This window comes from Oreochromis niloticus, unplaced genomic scaffold (assembly GCF_001858045.2).
Source record: "Oreochromis niloticus isolate F11D_XX unplaced genomic scaffold, O_niloticus_UMD_NMBU tig00007934_pilon, whole genome shotgun sequence".
In the NCBI taxonomy this organism is placed as follows: Eukaryota; Metazoa; Chordata; class Actinopteri; order Cichliformes; family Cichlidae; genus Oreochromis; species Oreochromis niloticus.
Genome location: NW_020328857.1, coordinates 153,754 through 166,111, shown reverse-complemented (window position 1 = coordinate 166,111; position 12,358 = coordinate 153,754). Strand labels below are relative to the sequence as shown.

Here is a 12,358-nt window from a genome sequence, read left to right as displayed (position 1 = left end):
TTGGTGATAGATTATTACTCTAACTTTCCTGAGATTGCTCTGCTTACAAGTACAACTGGTAATAATGTGATCACACATGTGAAGTCTATCTTTTCCAGGCATGGAATACCAGAAACTGTCATTAGTGACAATGGTCCTTGCTATAATTGCAAAGATTGGCAGAATTTTGCAAGAGAATATGGCTTTAAACATGTCACATCAAGTCCTCAACATCCACAGGCAAATGGCAAGGCTGAAAAAGGAGTGCATATCATCAAGCAGCTTCTGAAGAAGGCTACAGACAGTCAATCAGATCCTTATTTAGCTCTGCTGAGCTACAGGACTGCTCCTCTTGACTGTGGTTTATCCCCTGCAGAACTGCTGATGAATCGTAAGCTACACTGTAAAAAAAAAACTGTCAAATTTACGGTAAAATACCGGCAGCTGTGGTAGCCAGGAATATACCGTGAAAAAAATGTGGAATCTGTAAAAGACAATACGGTATACTGGTTTTGTAACCCTAAATTTTAAGGTAGACAACGTATTATTTTACCAAAATCATGATAGAAAAAAACAAATATATTTGTCAATTATACAGCAATTTAATGTAAAAAATGCAACTTTCCATAGCTTTTTACGGATATTTGCAGTAAAAAAAAGGTTATGATATAATAATATTTACAGTAATTTGTTGTTAATTTAACAGTAATAGGATAGACCCTATTATTGTAAATAACTGTAAAAATAACAGAAATATGTTAAACCTTATTAAAACCTTTGACAGTAAAAAACACAGTGAAATTGTATAACAAATTACAGCATTTTATTTTGACCAGATACATTTTACGGTAAATTCCTGGCTACCACAGCTGCCGGTATTTTACCGCTAAAAATACAGTACAATATGAGGAACATAAATGGTTTACCGTACATTTTACATTTGCAACCGCTAAATATAGAAAAACCTAAAGATGCTCATATATAGCCAAGGTAGTGAATATTACTGATAAACAATGAGAAAATTTGACATACTATTTGAAAACAGACTAAACATATCATTTTCTCTATTCCTACAAAACAGCATAGATCTTGAGAATACAGCATGTGTCCATATATATGGCTGGTAATCCATAGAGGAATGAATAAACATGAAACAAAATATTACCTGCCCCTGACCTATCAACAGTAATGAGTCACTGGGTCCTGCCTTGGTGAAGGAAAGGACTCAGTGGAGTTTCTAATGCGCATGGTGTCGAAGATACAAGCTCTGCAGGAGTACTTCAATGTCCATCAGGAGTTCACTTTGGACTGGCAGGATCCCCTCTGCAGCAAAAAATGGACAAAGTTTGATCAGTGCTTGAGCAAAATGCACAGAAATGAACAAAACGTGCTGCCAAAAACAGATCTAATGATAAATGATTTCTTAAGTGTAAAATATACAGTTCTTAAAGGATAGCTATTGTCAAAATGCAACCTGGGCTGTTTTTTTTTACTGTAAACGAGACAAACATATATCTAAAAGCATAATTACGACAAACAAGCCGTTTTTGAGATTGACCGTGATTTTGTTTTGTGGTCAATAGCCAGTGAATGGGAATACTAGGGGGCCGGTGCATAAATTTGAGCGCATCAAAATCGATACAGTAAAAAAAAAAAAAAAAACAGCCCAGGTTGCGTTTTGGCAATAGTTATCCTTTAAATCTACTTATGTAAAAGTGATACATAGACAACGCAGCCCTAATCACAATCATAATTTGTTGGAAAACGTATTTAAGTTTTCTATTGATTTATCATAGAACTTGAAGTTAATGGCTGAATGCATGGTGATGAGACCTATCATTCAATCTACATTTTATAGCGTATGAAACTGCTCACCTGGACATGAACCTGAGCTCGGCTGATTAAGATTAGTGTCTCCTGTCCATCTTTCTTTAGCAAAACTTGAATAATACCACTGCTTACCTCTTATTGAATCTTTGGGTGCAGACTTAATTGAAGAGCCTCGTATAAACAGGCAGGGTGTGATGTTTAGGGAAACCAAAGAATACAGGCGCCATCATTTCTGCCAGAAGACTCATGGGGTGCAACAAAGCTTTCATTGTGGACTGGCTAGATACCTTCTGCATTCAGAAAGAAAACAAGAAGGGCATACACCATAAACAATAATAACTGACAAAAATAATGAGACAAGAAATTAAAGTAACAAAATAAGTGCAAATCAAGTTTCCCTGTGTTGCAGTGTAGCTGAATGTTTTTCAACAATTTGATTTACGGTAAAACACATACCAAATATTTCCAGCCAAGGTTTGTTTCAATCTTCAGCATGTTTTTCCTGCTATTGTCTTGAAACTGTTTCATCTGTCCCTCTCATTTGATGCTGTTTACAAAAACAAAACAGCAATATTGTAAAGGGAAAAAGGAAAATGAATTTAATGGAAAAAAAAAGAAAAAAAGATTATGACCTGAAATCTCACCATTTCCTGAGAGTCACAGGTCCTTTGAGTATCCTTATGGTTTCTGCTCAAATTCAGTGTCTGAAAAGGGCAGGAACAAAACAAACCTTTTTAATCATAATAAAGACAAAATAAGATTTAGAGACAGACAACAAAGAAATGTGTAAAATATCTTCTTGAATCTGTTTACTCCCTCAAAGATATCATGACCTAGACATGGTGGCAAGCCTGGCATACAAACGTTGAAGTATTTCAGTGAATTGAACACTGACCTGAACTTCACTCCTTCGACGTCTGGTGTATTGTCAATCTGGAGGCGATCAACAGCAGAGTTGTAGTTCTCTTTGGTACGTTCTGGTCCACACAGATTTGGGTCAGCACCCTGAAATTCAGATTTCGTTATCAGGCAGTACCTGCAGAAGTACTTTGAAGAACTAAAGTTTTCAGTGAAGCCACCAATACAGTGAGAACCCAGATTATCACCAGCAATGCAAAACAAAGTTCCTTTGACTCTAGTTTCATCTGATGCAACAATCCCACTGTCCTCCAATTCTTTCAAGTCTGCCAGTAATTCAGAGAACACATTAGCATGACCAAACTCTTTAAAATCTTTCTCCTTGCACAGTAAGACAAGAGACATGTGATCTGTGTCTGAGCGTACATGAAGTGGCAAGTTTGCCACTGATGCATATACAAATAATACCTTGTGTTTTGTCCTTGCAGAGCCTAAAGGGTTAACGACTTCAAAGGCATCCTGGTAGAGTACTAGCTTGAGACATGATGGGTTTTGACCAAAAAAATCACGTAGCCCCTTGATGACTGAACTACCTTACCAAGGAAATTACAGGTTAACATAACTCCATGTACTTTGGTAATTCCTCCCTAGCGAATTAAGCACGCCAAACACAGAAACTAATCCAGAGCAATGCTTCCCTCGTGACACTAATGCTAACTCAACTCACAAATGCTAACTAAATTCACAACCTCACTCATAAAAAACGAACTGCTAAAATTATCTATAAACGCTGGGCTGGTGGATTTTTATAACAGAGATAACTTGAAGTTGCATGTACTCACCTCACCTCGAACTAATTGTAAGCTGCCAGGATGTCTACAAATTCCGAAGATGCTGTGGTCCAAGCAGCAATAAATGGCGCTAATATACGAGTTCAAAACTGTGTCCGTTAGCGAAGCCAACTTGAGTCTCCTGCATGAAAAAAAGAGCGGTTGGCACACAGCTCAGCAGCGCGCCGCGCTATTGGTCATTTTCAGGTGACGTCATCCCGCAATGTAATGTCGCTCTTTGTTTCTTTAGGAGGAGGTTCGAATTTGATCAGAAGTCACGTCTGCAGACCGCTGCAGCCACGTCTTGCCTTGCTTCCCCTTTTTTTGGTGAAATGGTTCGCTCATACTGCACAATGTTGCTACCAGAATTTTTTTTTTCTCTGCAATTCGAACGTAAAACGTCTGTACACAGTTTACCAGCAGTTTAGCTACCAATCAACAGCCATCACACAAACTCAAAATTTAAGGCGGACCCACTTAAGGTGGTCTGATAATATGGCGTGAAACACAACAACATAAAGTTGTTTTAAAATAATAATTAAAAAAGATTATTGAAATCAATTTTATTCACAACCATGAACTTTATTTTTAACATCTTCTTTTGCTGTTGATTTTTTTTTATCAGAAGGTTAACAATGATATACTGCAGGCCTAACTTTTAATCTGTATATCAGTATCTGAATTTTAAAATAAAAAAAAATACTATCAATTTTATTGTCTTTCACTGCTGATATTTGCTTTTTTTTTTTTTTTAATGGTATTTACTGGTTGTATTATTACGGTGGACCCTATTTTTTAACATCTTGCTTCTGTAAAAATGAATGTTTTTGTTTGCTTAAAAATCTACAGCTTTATACTGTGAATTCCAATGTGCACAACCCCAAAAGATGTAGTTTTACTCAAATAATACCGTAAAATCTAAGTTTTTCAGACATTTTCAACATTACAATATTTAATTGTAAAATGTATGCATATTTATTTGTTTTCACAGACAATATTTATAATTTCAACATTTTATTACAGTAAAAAACAAAGTTTTATCCAGTCTCACAATTAACAGTTATTCAATCTATTTAATACAGTAAAAGGAAGTTTTTGGTTTTACGCTCCATTACCGTTGGAATTTGACGGTGTTTTGCTGTATATTTTACTGACTTTTGTTACAGTGTACACACCACTTTGCCCTGCTATGCAGAAAGCAAGCAGAGTGAAGAAATTATAAAAAAGCAAGAGCATCTGAAATGGAAACAAAAACGGCGGTACGACAAGGGAACAAGAGCACTTGGATTGCTTGCAAAGGATGATGTAGTGAGAATCCAAGATCAGAATGCATGGAGCAGGAAAGCCATTGTTCTTCAGGAAGCAGGTCCGAGATCATATGACGTAAGAACTGAAGAAGGTCACGTGTTCAGAAGGAACCGTCGCAACTTGCTGAAGACTAAAGAGACATTTCAGGAGGAACAATGTGGTGAGGAAGATGAAAATGTTGATGTGTCACATGCAGAGACAGTGTCTGATTTGAAACCACTGGATGGACATGAGTATGTGGAGAGAAGTGAAGTGGTTTCAGGACCTGTATTGAGGAGGTCAGAGCGTAAGGCCAAAAGACCAGTTAGGCTTAATCTGTAAAGCTGAAACTGGATTTGTTTTTATCTTATATTCTGATGGTGGTGAAAAAAAAACAATTGAAAAAATATTAATGTAAAACAATTATGTGTATATGTTAGTTTATAAGACCTATGTTGTATATCATTCAGAGGAAAGGGGACGTGTTGTAGGTGTTCGTGTAATGATAAGGTTTACCAGCAGGGGGCGCTGTATTTAAGAAAGCTCATGAATGCCTCCGGGGGAGCACATAAAAGAAGACTGGTCTGTGGTGTGAGGGAATGAATGGTGTCAATAAAATGTTTGGAGCAGTAGCTTGCAAAGCATAAGTGGATGCTGTGTTATTTTTAACAAGCGCTACGAAGACAACACACCTCCTACCTACCTCGACATACAAACTCTGTGTGGCTTCACGTGTTCTGTTGATGTTTACATGATCGAAATAACTTGAACACAAACAAAGAGGAAGACGGAAGGAAAAAACTACAAGTCCCAGCATCCTCTGTGTTTAGGGAGCAGTAGTGAAAGTGAAAGCAGGAGGAGGAAGGTGGAGCTGAGGCAGGTGAGTGTTAACATGAATATGTTTCTTCTTATGACATAAAATAATTCCACGCTGTTCCTGTCTGTGGGTGAAATGTGAGGCCGGTCGGCTCCTCTGAGCGCTGGTTTCCTGTAAGTAGAGAGGAAGTGAGTTTAGCTGAGCCTCCGTTTAGTGTGAGAGAGCAGGAGGAGAGTGAGAGCTGTGCTGAGGCAGGGTGAGTGTTAACACCGCTCTGACATTACTGTGTCTCTGTGGCGGGAACAACAGGCTCCGTCAGTGGAGGCAAAAATAATCAGACTTTGGTTTTTCAAAGGAAACAACTTTATGTCGGAAGTTCCCGCACGCTCATTGGATAACGATGTGTCAATCTCGAGCTATTAGCCAATGAGCGTGCGGACTCACAGAAAGACCCGCCTTCATCACGGGACTTTAAAAACTACAATGGCGACAGAAACTCCGTGAGTGGAGTTCAGGCTGACGTCATGAAACTGTGACGTTTGAGCCACTTCCTGTTCTCAGTCCCAGCGTCCTGATCACCGAGGTTTCTGTTGCTCTGATATCTGATATTGATTATATTGGTAAACAGGCTGTAGCAGAACTATCAGGTCTGTTCTGAAAACTGTCTTTATTTTTTCAAAGTAAGGGAATATCTGTGGTCTGATACCGCGGGCTCATGGGCTAAGGACTTGGATTGACAAGCGCAGATGATTGTGTTGTTTCTTATAAAGGCTTGTGTGTGTGTGTGCCTTCCTGTGTGTGTCCTTGTGTCAGTGGAACTGAATCAGTGTGTTAGAGAAAGTGCTCCTCTGCTGTGCCGTCATCGTATGGATGCTTCTTTTAAAGTTGGAACTCGTATTTTTATGATCTGCTTCATTTCATTGAACCTTTATTTCTAACCATGAAGTCCCTTTGAGGTTACAGCCTGCTGGTTAGGTTTAGGCTGTTCTTGTGCTTCAGGCTGAAATATGAGGAGTAAGGAGTGGGGCTGGTTAGCCCTCATGACCCTCACCATAACACATACGTCACAGGACAGTGTTTACCACAGAAACTCCATGAAATGATCAATGAGAACTTTAGAAACCCGTCAGTGTGATGCTTCCAGTACAACAGCACCTCTGAGTGTGTGTGTTTACCTCTCAGACTAACTCCACCCTGACATCAAGAAGATGGAGGAAGAGGATGGAGCAGGATCTGCAGCATCCAGCTGTGTGTCTGTGAGGAGTGACCGGTCCAAAGATAAACCTCCAGGGTTCAGTAATGAACCTGCAGCAACAATGTAAGAGAGCTGCTGACTCATTTATTCAGTGTAAATAATGATTTTTGATGCAATGGGAGAAGAAAAATGACAAAAACAGTTTTAAAAATAAGGATTAAAATATTACAAACTATATTTTTGAGTTTCCTGATGTAGTACAAAAATATATGAACATAACTGTATATAGGACAGATATTTTACGGTTCTTTTAGGCAGCACCAAAAAACAAAAAGACTATTTTTAAGCTGTCTGAGGTAGTGAGTCAACATGTCACACTGGGTCAAAGGTCAGGGAGTAAAAGTGTGTTTTAAGGCAGGTTTAAAAGCAGCGAGTGAAGGAGCCTGTCGAGGTAAATCGTTCCATAACTGATCAAATTCAGTTGGTGGACCTCTGTGTGAAATCAAGCATCTGGTTCACAGAGAGGATAACCCTCAAATGGGCTGTACACCATTATATAGGGAGACAAAAACAGAGCTTATTGTAGCCATCGCTCTCTCGCATGGACGTGGCAGTCTTGCTGTCTGCTGCGAATCCTCCCCGTACCTCCGTGACCTCGTCTGGTATCTGCTCCCTCCTCTGTAAGAGACAGTAAAGGAAAACACGTCTCTGCCTAGTCTTGAAAATCTAATCTTATCATCCATCGTTCTTCTAGGGCCTCTTCTTCTTGCGGCCTCAGCTAACTGCTAATATTTAAGTGGCTAACATTAACATGTGTGCCAGCCAGGTTAATGTTAGCCATTAAAGCACCAAAAGGTACTATAAAAGTACTTTTTTTTTTCAAAAACTTACTCAAGTAAATGTAACGGAGTAAATGTAACTCGTTACTACCCACCTCTGGACTTGACTGCGGTAGTTTGTAACCTAAGATCATCACACTGCCCCTCTGATTGTCTCCCCCCAACTACTCTTCCAAGGATTGTCAGGTTGGAGATTGGCCTATAATTAGCTAAGACAGCTGGTCTAGGGATGCTTTTTAAGTAAAGGTTTAACTACAGCCAGCTAGGGATGGGTACCGTTTAGATTTGAAAACCTGCTGAATCAGAATCAGTTGCTGATGATGGCTTTTTTCTTTTACATTAATCATGTATAATCTTAACTCAAAGTGAACATAGACTTGATTGAAGTAACTCAGATCAGCCAATTCAAAATGCTTATTCAATCAACTCTGAGTTTATGGCTAGACTCAGTTTGTTGGCCCTGCACCTTAAAACTATTCCCTGTTTGTCCCTCATGTTTTTTGGATATTGTTTTCACATCTTATGTCACGGCTAGCGGGGCGAGCCATGTTGAATTTAATAAAGGACCCAAGATGCCGACACTGCTGTGAAGTGAGTGAGCTTTATTGAAACGGTGAAGTGCAGCGGAGATGGCCTGTGCAGAAGCTAAGATAACCTCTACTGAAAAAACTAAAAAACTAACCTGAAACCTTAAACGGAGACACGGGGAGATAACACAGACGACCCGGCAACAAGCAGGAGAAAACAAAGGGCTCATATACACAAAAACACAATCAGGGAATGAGAAAAGGGAGGGAGACACAGCAGGATTAATTGGACATAACCAGACAAGGGGAAGCAAAAGTAGACACACTAACGTAGGACATGGCTCTGTCAAAATAAAACAGGAAGTGAACACAGAGACACAATACTAACACAGTACAGAGGGAACACAGAAACCAAAACCTCAGAACTAGAAAATCTTAATCAGGATGAAATTGTAACAAAAGACAATAACAATCAAAACAAAACCACTGAGTCCACAGACTCGGGACATACATCGGCTCAAACTGTGGTCATAAATATTTTGTAAATCAGACTGTGTAGTTGTGAACTGAGTTTTGTAACATTGTGAAACAAAATATCTGAAAAGTTTATGTTTTTGCGTTCATTGATTTGTGTGTGTAAAAATGTAAAAAGTGTAATAAACATTAGAACTACTTTTGCTGACACAAAGTTTGGCGAGCACTGCAAGTTGTCCCTTTAAACCAGTCACTGATATAAAGAGAGCACCTTGTTCCAGGGCATCTGAGCATGGAGGGAAAGCTTTATGCAGGAGATGGTAAGAGCTGTTGGGACTAAAGAAACTGAGCAGAAAACTACAGACATCTGGAAACTGAGTTGTTAATTCTCAGTGGGATCAGCAGGACTAGCAAAGCTTCACCATGACAGTCATCTGATTGACTGAACCCATCCAAACATCACTTCATGGACCTTTAGCTTGTGTCTGTGTGTGGACAGACATAACATGAGCTAATTATTCATTACTCCTCCACAGAGTGGAGCAGGAGAGAGCAGAGGTTTCCACTGGTCAGTCTGCACAGCAACATCAAACACACCTGGACTCTGTGGTTATGGTTTGTAGTACTACGTTTACATTTGTTCTTTTCAGTCACCTCTGTGCTGCACTTTGTGGACCAGAGGATTGTCAGTGTGTCCAACATAAATCAGAGTTTGGGCTCCATGATTTCAGTCAGATTGGGGTGACTGTAGCTCAGGAGGTGAGCAGGTCAGCTACTAGTCAGAAACTTTGTGAATCAAACCCTGGCTGGCAAATGTACTGGGTAACGTACTAAACCCAAGCTGCCCTCTGATGCATCCATCAGAGTGTGAAAGAAAGTATTTACGCACAGAACAATGTGCTTGGTTGAATGAGGCATGTTGTATAAAATGCTTTGTGTGCACAGAGTATCACAGAGAGCTATATAAGAACCAGTCCATTTACCACTGGGTAATTCATATAGTCTTCTTTTCCAGCGGCTGGAGGACAACATCACCATGTTTGTGAAGAACGAGCTGAAGAAGATCCAGAAGCTTCTGAGTCCAGATCACCCAGAAACTTTAAAGAGCCAGATGGAGGATGAGGAGATGTTTGGAGGTGAGGATGAAGATGAAAGAAAGAGCTGCAGAGAAGCATTTCTGAAGATCACACTCCACTTCTTGAGGAGACTTAAGCAGCATGAGATGGCTGACCATCTGCAGAGCAGTAAGAAAATTTCTCTAAAGACTGAATATTGATCTTTCCTAATAGCTCAAGAAATGGACCAATAGACATTCATCCTTTCAGGGTACTGAAAGGCTGTGATATTTATTGTGTAATATTTGTTTCTGAATTTCTTACCTTCAGAAATATTTGCTTCACTCTGTAAACGTGAACTTAAAGCCCAACTGAAGAAGAAGTTCCAGTGTGTGTTTGAGGGCATCGCTAAAGCAGGAAGCCCAACCCTCCTGAATCAGATCTACACAGAGCTCCACATCACAGAGGGAGGGACTGCAGAGGTCAATGATGAACATGAGGTCAGACAGATTGAAACAGCATCCAGGAAACCAGACAGAGCAGAAACAACCATCAGACAAGAAGACATCTTTAAAGGCTCACCTGGAAGAGACGAACCAATCAGAACAGTGCTGACAAAGGGAGTGGCTGGCATTGGGAAAACAGTCTTAACACAGAAATACAGCCTGGACTGGGCTGAAGACAAAGCCAACCAGGACATCCAGTTCATATTTCCATTCACTTTCAGAGAGCTGAATGTGCTGAAAGAGGAAAAGTTCAGCTTGGTGGAACTTGTTCATCACTTCTTTAATCAAACTAACCAATCAGGAATCTGCAGGCTTGAAGACTTCCAGGTTGTGTTCATACTTGATGGTCTGGATGAGTGTCGACTTAATTTGGACTTCAACAAAACTAAAATCCTGACTGAAACAAGAAAGTCCACCTCATTGGATGAGCTGCTGACAAACCTCATCAGAGGAAACCTGCTCCCTTCTGCTCGCCTTTGGATAACAACACGACCTGCAGCAGCCAATCAGATCCCTCCTCAGTGTGTCGACATGGTGACAGAGGTCAGAGGGTTCACTGACCCACAGAAGGAGGAGTACTTCAGGAAGAGATTCAGAGATGAGGAGCAGGCCAGCAGGATCATCTCCCACATCAAGAAAGCTCGAAGCCTCCACATCATGTGTCACATCCCAGTCTTCTGCTGGATCACTGCTACAGTTCTGGAGGATGTGCTGGAAACCAGAGAGGGAGGACAGCTGCCCAAGACCCTGACTGAGATGTACATCCACTTCCTGGTGGTTCAGGCCAAAGTCAAGAGGATCAAATATGATGGAGGAGCTGAGACAGATCCACACTGGAGTCCAGAGAGCAGGAAGATGATTGAGTCACTGGGAAAACTGGCTTTTGATCAGCTGCAGAAAGGAAACCTGATCTTCTATGAACCAGACCTGACAGAGTGTGGCATCGATATCAGAGCAGCCTCAGTGTACTCAGGAGTGTTCACACAGATCTTTAAAGAGGAGAAACAACTGTACCAGAACAAGGTGTTCTGCTTTGTTCATCTCAGTGTTCAGGAGTTTCTGGCTGCTCTTCATGTCCACCTGACCTTCATCAACTCTGGACTCAATCTGCTGGAAGAACAACAAACAACGTCCATGTGGCCTAAATTATTTGATAAACCAAAACTCCAATCTCTCCACCAGTGTGCTGTGGACAAGGCCTTACAGAGCCCCAATGGACACCTGGACTTGTTCCTTCGTTTTCTCTTGGGTCTGAAGACTAATCAAACTCGTTTGCAAGGCCTGATGACACAGACAGGAAGTAGCGCACAGACCAATCAAGAAGCAGTTCAGTACATCAAGAAGAAGCTCAGTGAGAATCTGTCTGCAGAGAAAAGCATCAATCTGTTCCACTGTCTGAATGAACTGAATGATCGTTCTCTACTGGAGGAGATCCAACAGTCCCTGAGATCAGGACGTCTCTCCACAGATAAACTGTCTCCTGCTCAGTGGTCAGCTCTGGTCTTCATCTTACTGTCATCAGAAAAAGATCTGGATGAGTTTAACCTGAAGAAATACTTTGCTTCAGAGGAGGCTCTTCTGAGGCTGCTGCCAGTGGTCAAAGTCTGTAAAAAAGCTCTGTAAGTTATAAAGTTTTTATTATTTATTTTGGTTGGTATGTTATGGAAAAACACACTGCCATCAACTTCTGTTTTGTTTTTGTCAAAATCCCTGTAATATAATCACTGTACCTTTATATACACGGGACTTGTATTAATGCTGCTGCCCTCTTGTGGCTAAAGTGTAATTATGTTATTGTTATTAGGGAGGATTTGAGAGAAACATGCCAAGTGAGTCAGCACCTTCGCTTTAGCTTAAAAATCCAAATTCTTATGTCATCAGTTATAGTTGCATGTATTCATTATCATAATTTAACCTTTATTATTGATGTCTTCAATTTATTTTGAGTAAACTAGCAATAATTTTATGGTTGTATTAAATAAATACATCACTAATGAATTATTTATTTCAGTAATGAATTAAAAATGTACATAATTAATTAAAAATATTGATAATGAATTATTTAATGATGTATTTATTTAATTCACGTTGCTACTCCTGGCCCTGCATCGCTGTTCATAAATACATTTTATTTGTCAACTTCACCCATCAAAGTCAGGGG

At 40.0% G+C, this 12,358-nt stretch overlaps 2 long non-coding RNA genes across 4 annotated transcripts; one reads left to right on the top strand and one right to left on the bottom strand.

The window, feature by feature from the left end:
* Positions 1-375: 375 nt before the first annotated feature.
* Positions 376-4,665, bottom strand: LOC109200301 (uncharacterized). Of its 3 annotated transcripts, none has more exons than XR_002060482.2 (5): positions 3,510-4,665; positions 2,705-2,814; positions 2,454-2,513; positions 1,942-2,356; positions 376-1,302 (listed from the first exon to the last, which is right to left on the bottom strand). It is a non-coding gene; the product is annotated as an uncharacterized LOC109200301 (long non-coding RNA). The 3 variants fall into 3 exon arrangements; XR_002060481.2 differs by having other exon boundaries at positions 1,942-2,099; positions 2,266-2,356; positions 2,705-4,658; XR_002060480.2 differs by having other exon boundaries at positions 2,705-4,665.
* Positions 4,666-5,863: 1,198 nt separating this feature from the next.
* Positions 5,864-11,655, top strand: LOC102077025 (protein NLRC3; the record flags this gene model as incomplete). The annotated part of the gene is made up of 5 exons (XR_003218417.1): positions 5,864-6,248; positions 6,784-6,919; positions 9,173-9,251; positions 9,652-9,880; positions 10,022-11,655. It is a non-coding gene; the product is annotated as a protein NLRC3 (long non-coding RNA).
* Between the last annotated feature and the right edge of the window lie 703 nt (positions 11,656-12,358).